Source organism: Trachinotus anak, unplaced genomic scaffold (genome assembly GCF_046630095.1).
Source record: "Trachinotus anak isolate AG129_WGS33_773 ecotype Australia unplaced genomic scaffold, CSIRO_AGI_Tana_v1 ptg000014l, whole genome shotgun sequence".
In the NCBI taxonomy this organism is placed as follows: domain Eukaryota; kingdom Metazoa; phylum Chordata; class Actinopteri; order Carangiformes; family Carangidae; genus Trachinotus; species Trachinotus anak.
In genome coordinates this window covers 1879386-1888549 of record NW_027273865.1, presented here as the reverse complement: position 1 = coordinate 1888549, position 9164 = coordinate 1879386, and the positions used below count along the sequence as shown (strand labels likewise).

Sequence of the window (9164 nt, the reverse complement as noted above, 5' to 3'; positions counted from 1 at the left end):
TTCATATTATTTTGTGGGTAAAATGTTCCACAATTCAACAGTAACTCACAGATCTGTTGAGTGGAAAATGAAACAATGAGGCTCTCAACATCCCTCTGAGCCTTAATCGACACAGACAAGGTGAGGCTGTTAAAAACCGCACAACTTTACAACTTTATATCTGCTGCATGTTGAGCTCTGTTCATTTCATAGTTGTGCTGAATCTCCACTGAGAGTAAAATAAAAGAGACAAACGACTGAAGCGCTGTAACTGACGCTGAACTTGTGGTTGTTATTTTTAAACTAAAACAGAGTGAACCATGTAAATATAACAGTAATCCATCATACTTGTTCCAGCCAAGTGGAGAGAGGACGTTTCATAACAGCAGCGTCTCAGTGTCAAATCCCTCAACAACACATCAGTGGAGTCAGTCAGTCTAATCCCCGTGTGGGAATTTGACCAGCATAGGCCAATACTGATGAAACAGAGGAAAACACACTCAGTGACATTTACATCACAATAACACTCATGACATTAAGAATACAACGACATGTGTGCATCACCTTTACGATGCAGGAAAAGGTTAAAAAAAGAAGAAAAAAAAGAGGAAAATAGTCAAATTTGGACCAAACACATGATGGATGATGTAAACTCTGCAGAAATGCAAACTCTTGTTTGGATTTTGGGGAAGTTGATAATATATAATAATGATAATATTTTCCACACAGAAAGTATTTATTACACATGCCGATACAACAAAAACAGACAACAATCTGCAGAGATCCTGCAGCCAGTTAAAACCACTCTAAAACACTACACTGTACATGGAGCTGACGCAGGCACACACACATTTTTACTATGGGACTGTGCCAACAGCCCTGCATTTATTTAAAGCTCCACTTATCAGAAATCAGTCTGATTTATTGCCAACACACTCAGCCAGTGAAGAGTAAAGAGATTTAGATGATTAGATTCAATTTCTGAGACAATGGATTCAAATCTGATTATCAGACTAAATTAGAAGCAAATCTTTTGCCCACAATCACCACTGACGTTAAAACAGCTTTAAATAACTTACTCAACAGCAGCCTAGCTCTTTAACAGGGAGGGGGGGGCCGTCCTCTTCTCACAGGGCACCAAGCAGTGCTGGCACTCATCCGGGTTCACGTGCACGTCCTTGTGGTGCACACACCCACGTATGTCTGTCCAGAGGACCCTGCGGACGTGAGTTAAAAGTCCTCCAAGTTTGTCATTGGCTAAGCAAGCTGTCTGTCAAAGTCTGCCAAGACTGCCTGCACAGAGAGACGAAGAGAAGAGGAAGAAGAGGGTGAGTGAATGGAAGATGGCTGAGGGGATAGAGGGGAAGAAAGGATGGAGGCAGATGAGTGGATAGGTGCAGTGAGAGGACGGCAGAGCAGCCAAACGGCCACTTGGCCAGTAAAGTGGTGTGTTCCTTCAGTCAGCTAAAACCATTCATCTCTGTGGAGAGAGGACAGATCAGGGAGCGATTGACAGGAAAGACAGACACACCGAAAGAATGAAAGATAATTCATATACAGTATATAAATGAGTGTAAAAAAGGAAGTGAGGATGAAGATTCAGCAGCAGAAGTGTTGCCAGTTGTTCAGTCAGCGTCAGGCTGCAGCCACCACACTTCAGCTACATTTCACTGAGTGTCCTGAGCAAAACAGAAGACAGCAGGGAGACCCAGCACACATCTGTTGTCATCATGTAAAAAGCAGTGAAACCTGTCCAGCCTTGTACTCGCCTCCTACCCGCCTCATCAGCCCGAGTGGGTCAGGGAGTGGAGTGGTGCGTGGGTGTGTGCTAGGCTACTGTAGCTCAGCAGCATCTCCAGGCTGGTTTATCAGCTACCAGCTAACAGACAGTAACAAAGTCAAACACACCAATCCACTATCAAATACAACTGAATTGAATCTTATTAAAATTAACTTCCACACAGAGAGGCCCCACCAATCCAGCAGGCTCGAACCTAGCGCTAACCACTGCTCTCCCTGGCCCGCCCCACTGGCCAGCTGGGGCCTCTCTGTGTGGGCTTTGCATGTTGTCCCTGTGTCTGTGTGGGTTTCTTCCTCTCACACTGAATTGCCTGTGGCCGTGAATGGTTGTTTGTCTCTGTACGTCAGCCCTGTCATAGACTGGTGACCTGTTCACGGTGTACCCTGCGATCGCCCCAATGTCAACTGGCTCCAAAAATGAATGAACTTTCAGCAAATGAAAAAAACAAAAAACACCTAAATCTCAAAGATGAATTTTAGATCTGCAGGCAGTAATACTTCATACCTTTTTCAGAAGCTTTTGGCTAAAATACTGGACATGAACTATCTTTGATATTCTGTTTAATTGGGAAACTGCATGTGAAGAGATGGCTCAGTTAGATCATTCATCTAGAGAAGAAGTCGGCAGAACACAGCAATGTTTCTTTTCCCTCTTTCCCCAAATACAGAGAAATGAAATACATATTACTCAGTTTGTATGAAAAGTTGTGATGGTGTCAATCGCTCTCAAAATATACAAGATAATCAACAGAACTCAAAGTGACAAAGCAAAAGAAGGAAAAATTCAGCTTACAATTATACTAATAGCACACACTCTAAAGAGGCTTGACTCGCTTACTTTTCCCAGTACTGACAACCCACTTACTGATTAATCAACTAATTGTTTTTAACAGTAAGTGGAAGCATAACAAGGAACATTATCGGTGTCCTGATGTTGTTGTTCTGGAGTGGTTTGAAGCCAGAATTACCAACAGATGAGCGGCCATCTGTCTGAACTGCTTCCTCCAAACTGCATGAATATGAACAGAAAGACAGAAGGAAGCAAAGAAAAAAAATATAGTTGACTCTCTGGCTTACAACTTTACTTTCATTTTTGTTTATGGAAATCATCAGCACAGATGGACAACATCCTTCACCAACAAGAGGAGCACTCACATTAAACTTCCTGCTCTGAATCACTGAATCACAATGAAAATGACGTTTTCACAGGGGAACATGTATGAGTGTTGGGTTTGTAGTATGGCCACAAAGACTCTCGAGTCATCATTGTCAGACTGACAGAGAGAAAGAGAGGAAGACAGATGTGTCCATGGAAAAACCTGCGTAAGCGAAGACGAATGAACTGCAGCAAAGTTGATCACCAAATCTAAAATATGCAGAGACAATAATGATGCCTCAAGGAGCTTTTCCTGATGGCACTGCTTGTTTTAACCATATGCATGTCCTCCATCACGTCCTCTCAGAGATGTTGCAGGGTAAGAGCTGCATCTGTTGTACATCACAACACTCAGATATTTACTAACCAGAATACATCCAAAGCCTGATTTTCATCTAAATGAGATCAGTTTTCTAGGCTCAGCCTGTGAAAACAGTGTGTTTCCCCTGTGGCTCTGGGGGAGAGTAACATGATGACATCATAGTGACATCATCAGGGTTATGTCAATTGGGCTCAATTTATAATGGAAAGCCTGCCTCACAAACGGTTATGTGACAGCCATGAGCTAATGAAAGACAGTAGGAGTTGCATTATGGGTGATGTAGGATCATTTTTTTTGGAGCCTGAACCATTTCATAGAATAAATAATAATAATAATTAAGGATATTTCAGAATTGATGGGTGAATCTCATTTTGCTCTTTCTTTGATGATCCTATCTCTTATAAATCCATAAAAGTGAAACCGTAAACCACCGGGTCATCTCTGTAAAGGTTAGTCTACATCTCCGTAGCGAGAAGAATTGGTTATCAGATCAGCAGGGCAGCTGATCTGAACAAACAGAGCCAGACTGGAGAGCTCAGGGTGTAACAACATCACACACAGATGGTGTGAAGTTCCTCACTCGTCTTGACTGTTTCTACCTCAGGTTGGCCTAAACTGTCTCTCTCTTTACATTCTGCCTCATCTACATCTCTCCGGTCGTTCTCCTCTACAGTGAACACCGCTCTCTGTCTCCCGCAGTCAGTAGGTTTGCAGTCGTTCTTCATCTCCACTGGGAAACTTAACAGTCAGTCTCCCATAGAGACATAAGAGAGATGAGTTGGCCCACTTCCTAAACTGTGTTGCCACAGTTATAAAAAGCTCCATTGACAGTGTAGTGGAAAAAAGACTAAATAGGTGGCTGCAGGAAATTGCCTGGGTTTCTAAGCACATTTTCTGGTTGGGAACTGTCAGCACTTCTGTAAAATAATGCTGGCAGTCCTCCTCCTGCTGCCCTGACTCAAAACAGCCCAGCTTGGCAACTTCACACTGGTCTCCATACTCAGCTTTGTCCACTGTCCTCCTTTCTACCTGTCCCAAGGGACTCTGTGGTCACTGAAAGAAAAATTCACTCTAAAACAATAAAATATCAACAGCAATTGATTTTGTAACTTGCATTCTGAATCTACCTACAGACAGGTGACAAATTAAAGGGAGAACCTGAATAAAAAAGTGGAGAACCATAACATGCTTCCACACAGGTGCACTGCATGGTGCAATGAAGCAGTTAACATCCCATCATGCTCTACGGCAGGTATACAATTGCTGATCAGGCCCTGTTGATTCGGATTTTTATCAAGATGGGAGAAGAAGAGAAGGTTGTCTGTTGGGGAACGGGTGGCAGGAGCACCAGTCACAAAGGATCGATGACCAAAGTGACAACTGCATTTAGATCTAGAGGAAATACATCAGTAAATTGTTATGGACAGTTCACTTTTGATAGCTGTTTGATGACTCAGTTTGTCTACAGTTACATAAAGAGGGCTATAGTAGGGCTGGGGAGGGATAAACCCTCATTACAAAGATAAATGCACAGTTGAGTGGTGCAAAAACCAGAAGCACAGAGATGTGGAAAAAAGTGATCTGGTCAGATGAGTCATCCTTCACCACATTCACACAAGGGGGCGAGTGCATGTGAGGCATACACCTAGAGAACAGTACAGGCCTGAATGTTTGACCCCTACAGTGAGGGGATCCACTGGCTCTGTTATGCTGTGGGGGGTCATTTTTCTGGCATGGTTGGGTCTATTTCACTTCATGGGGAGAAATAAATAAGGTTGTTCTGACTGATCACCTTTATCCTGTGATGACATTGCCATGCTGATGGGAGTGGTCCTTTCTAGGATGACAATGCCCCCAACAATAGAGCATGAGGGGTCACTGAATGTTATACTACAGCCTTCACACTCAGCAGATCTCAACCTAGTTGAACATGTGTGGGAGATTTTGGAGCAACATGTTAGACAGCGCTATCTTTTGAAGGGATGGTGCTCATCCTACCAGTAGAGTTCAGAGACTCTGCCATGGAGCACTGAGGCTTTTTTGGCAGCATGGGGTGGCCCAACACCTTAGTGAGACACTTCATGTTGGTTTTCCTTTAATTTGTCACCCATCTGTAGTTGTTCAGTTTTTCTGTTGCCAGTGGAAAAAAAATGCTGTCACATCTAGACTTTCCCTGCAGCTACAACTGAAAAAATGAAAGAAAGAAAGAAAGAAAAAGTTTCAGCTATCTAAAACTTCAGCAAGAATTGTCAGACTTTGGTGTCAGTACCTGGCTGATCTGCAGCACTCGGACAGAACAAGAAGGCACCAGGCAGAAGAAACTAGGCAGTCCAATTTTGCACCAGAAAACAACAACCACACATCAGGAAAAAACAAGTTGCCCTCTTTGTCTTGCAATTGATTGTTCAATCTTGGGAAATGAGGGTAATCTCCCTTTGAAATAGAGTTTGAGGTAGGATGAGTAAAGGTGGGAACACAGTGCCAACCTGATCACAGTAATCAACACATACTGACGCCATCAAATGTAATTAATCTGGGGCTTTTTACGACCACACTGTAACTCAACCTGTATTGATTTTATTTTCCTGTACATTGTATTTTTACATGTTGTTGTAATGCATTTCTATGGCCTATCCACACTGATTCAAATGAACAAAATAACAACTTAGCTTGCTTTGGTGAAATGTGAAAAAAAGTACACTTTCAACTGAAGATCCTTCTTTAAGTAGGGTATGATCCACTGGCCACAGTCAGTGATGCTGTGTTATCTATAATTCATCAAAGTTCACCCACATGATCAGTAAACACCTCCTGATGGAAGCTGCCTCTGGCTGTCAGCCATTGTTCTCACACTGGTAGGAAGCCACACAACATTAGGGATGTGAGATGTCTTGTATGAACCACTGGTCTGTTTTGTGTTTAAAGTGTATGATTTGTTGTGCATTCTGCAGAACGACAGTGACAGAAACTGGCTTGTGCTGCTGCTGACTTTCATTTCCACTTTGTAGCTCCTCTCACAGTCAAGTGTCAGGCCAGAGGAGCTCTGATCACATTGTCTTCTTCAAGTTCTGGCAGCGGCAAAACTGAAGTTCATACTTGATGCCTTCAGAGGTAAATAGGTTGTAAATGGGGGGAAAAAAAGAACCTTATAAAACCTTATTTTGAACAGAGTGACATGGTTGAAATAATTTACTTCACTACTCTAACTTTGTTAAAATTGTTATATAAAAACGTGTATAAAACCTGTGTATTCTCTTCACTCACACTGTATGATGTTTACATTCAGTGATATATTTAAACCCAAGACTATATTTTTTACACTGCACCGTTATGTGCAACTGAATTATTCTAGATGTCTTGTGTATCATGTTACACACATTTAGTTAACAAGTTGAGAAATCTTCAGTCCAACCTGGCAACATATTCTTAAAAAGGTAGCTGATGTAGTCTTTTGACATCTAAGCCCCTAACAGCTCTGATCCAACCTGGCAACTTCACACAGTGTTCATACCTTTATTCTGCACCAAACCTATCTACAGCAAACCCCCCCCCCCCCCCCCCCTCCGAATTTAACACAATCTGAAGTGGCAATACTGATTTTTCTCTCCTTTTTGTTTGTTTGTGTCTTTCTCTCTTGTCTGTATGTATTTCAGTACAAACTTGGATCAATCTAACCTGGCAACCAGGCTCTAAAAAAAAAAAAAATTCTCCTGCTCCAAATAACCCCTCTTTTCTTTGACCTATTACCCCTGTTTTCTCAAATAGCTCCAAATATCTCTGAGGTCAAACTTCCAACAATCTAACCTGGGAACTCCACACTGTGTGAGTAACTCCTGTCATCAGAGGGAAATAACCTTTTGCAGATGATAGTATTTGCAGTGTCAACACAGAAAGCAGTTTTCACTTCAACTTGGAAACCTCACCTCTGTAAACTGTAACCCGCACTGCTTTCTCCAAAATCAAATAACCTGGTTATTTTCCCCTTCAATCTACCTGATGGTTCCAGCTGTTTTCTCCAGCCTGGCAAATTCACACTAAAACCTTACCTCTGCCATCATGCATCAAATAACCTGCTTGTAGGGTTGTCATCAATACCCACAGTGTGTAACTTCAGACTGCTTCAAACTGGCAGCCCTCCTCCAATCTGGCAACAAAAGTCTTTCTCACTTCCTGGTCAGAAGCCAAACATGACTCAAATTTCTCTAATATCACTGCTTTCTCTGGTGGCTTAAAATATTTTCAGGGTCACTAGTAACAGTAATCAAACCTGGCAACTCAACAATGTGCTGAAAATCAAAATAACGTTCCCTCTGCGGTTTGCACTTGACACAGAGACACAGACACCGTCCCCTCTATCCGTCGCCTCTCTGAGATGCCACGTAAACAGATTGTCAGGCTTCTATCAGCTGTGTCAGGTCTAACATGTTAACATGCACATCTGAACACAGTGTTTCATTAAAGTGATTTATATATACAGCCACTGGACAAATGCCAGTGACCACAGAAAAAAGAAAGTGCAGATTCAGTCTAAATTGATGAAAGCAAAGACGTGAGGTGACATTTTTTTCAGCTTGAGCAACAAATATGTGCTCATCCTGATGAGGTACTTTCATCTTTTTAAAATGGTTTTCAGTTGCCTACCATATTTTCTCTTTATCTTAACCATGCTGTGATCGCCATGCCCAGATACTCTAGAATGAAGTTTTAAAAAAAAACGCTAACACTGAGCATTAAAAAGCATCTTGGGCTTTGCAGAATCATCCATGATAAACTGACATGAAATAAGAGAAAGAACTGACATTGCCAGTGAGTCTGCGCTGGTACACAGAAACACACAGGCTCGCAATGTGTGTACGTTGTTAGCAAATGACTGATTGCAAAAAAACAAAAAAACAAAAAACACTTCATAAAAATACATCATCTACATAAAAATGTTAAACATTCTTGCAATGGACACTAGATACCATGCGTCAACATCATGAAAGATGCTAACGAGCCACATTACAACAAGTTTAGCATCTTTTGTGTTTGGCAATGCACACATACTGGGACTAAAAATCAAGACATTTTGGCTTCTGCTGCTTTAAATGTGATTATTCTGCCTGTCACAAGTCCACCAACTTTATGGAAGTGCGACAATAAGTAGCTGGGGCACTGTTGAGTTTGAGTTATCAACCCAAACTGGCAACCAGGGCTGCCCCTAATGTCGTGCCATTATGAGAGTAAATTTAATAGTCACACACCATTGTTTCTGTCTCTCTCTACTCACTTTAATTTAATTCAGTTCAAACAGGCATTACTGTCAAAAATAATTAACAGTGTTCCCCAAACAATTAAAAACACACTGTGACGCACACTGAGCAATATGAAGTAATGGTCTGGGTGCTCGGTGGCTTAATGTTTACCTGTCCTTTATTTTAATAACTCCAGTCTTAAACTTTACACTGGAGCAATAAAAGCTTTAAAGGGGGAACATGCTTATTTCCAGTTCTGTATTTTTAATTGGGGACTCTAGAGCAGCTTTGCATGACTCATGGTTCAAAAAATATTGTGATACAGCCCCTCAGATGAGCCTCTGACTGAAACAGGAAACTTTAGCTCAGGCCTCATTAACAGCTCACTTTCTTCTGTTTGGCTGAACATCAGGAGGCCTCCTGAGCTGCAGCACCAAGTGCTTGTGAGCACCAACTCTGAACACTGGCCCTGCTCAGTTGTTTCATTGAGGACACATCCGAGATTAGATCACTAAGACCACAGTTAGAGGTGGTCTGGGCCACATGTGGAAACATCCTTTTACCAGTGTTAAGAGAAATGCGTCCACATTGAAGGACTCAGCCGACGTCTTCTGCCACAGTCTGATTAGTCCCAGCACAATTTCATAATGAACCGAAAATATTTTACTATTTA

At 41.9% G+C, this 9164-nt stretch overlaps 1 long non-coding RNA gene across 1 annotated transcript in view; it reads right to left on the bottom strand.

Moving 5' to 3' along the window:
* Positions 1-721: 721 nt before the first annotated feature.
* LOC139632140 (uncharacterized) overlaps positions 722-9164 on the bottom strand; it is a 182522-nt gene continuing 174079 nt past the window's right edge. The window contains exon 5 of the long non-coding RNA XR_011693506.1: positions 722-1272. This is a non-coding gene — a long non-coding RNA (uncharacterized lncRNA). The remainder of the gene's footprint in view (positions 1273-9164) is intronic.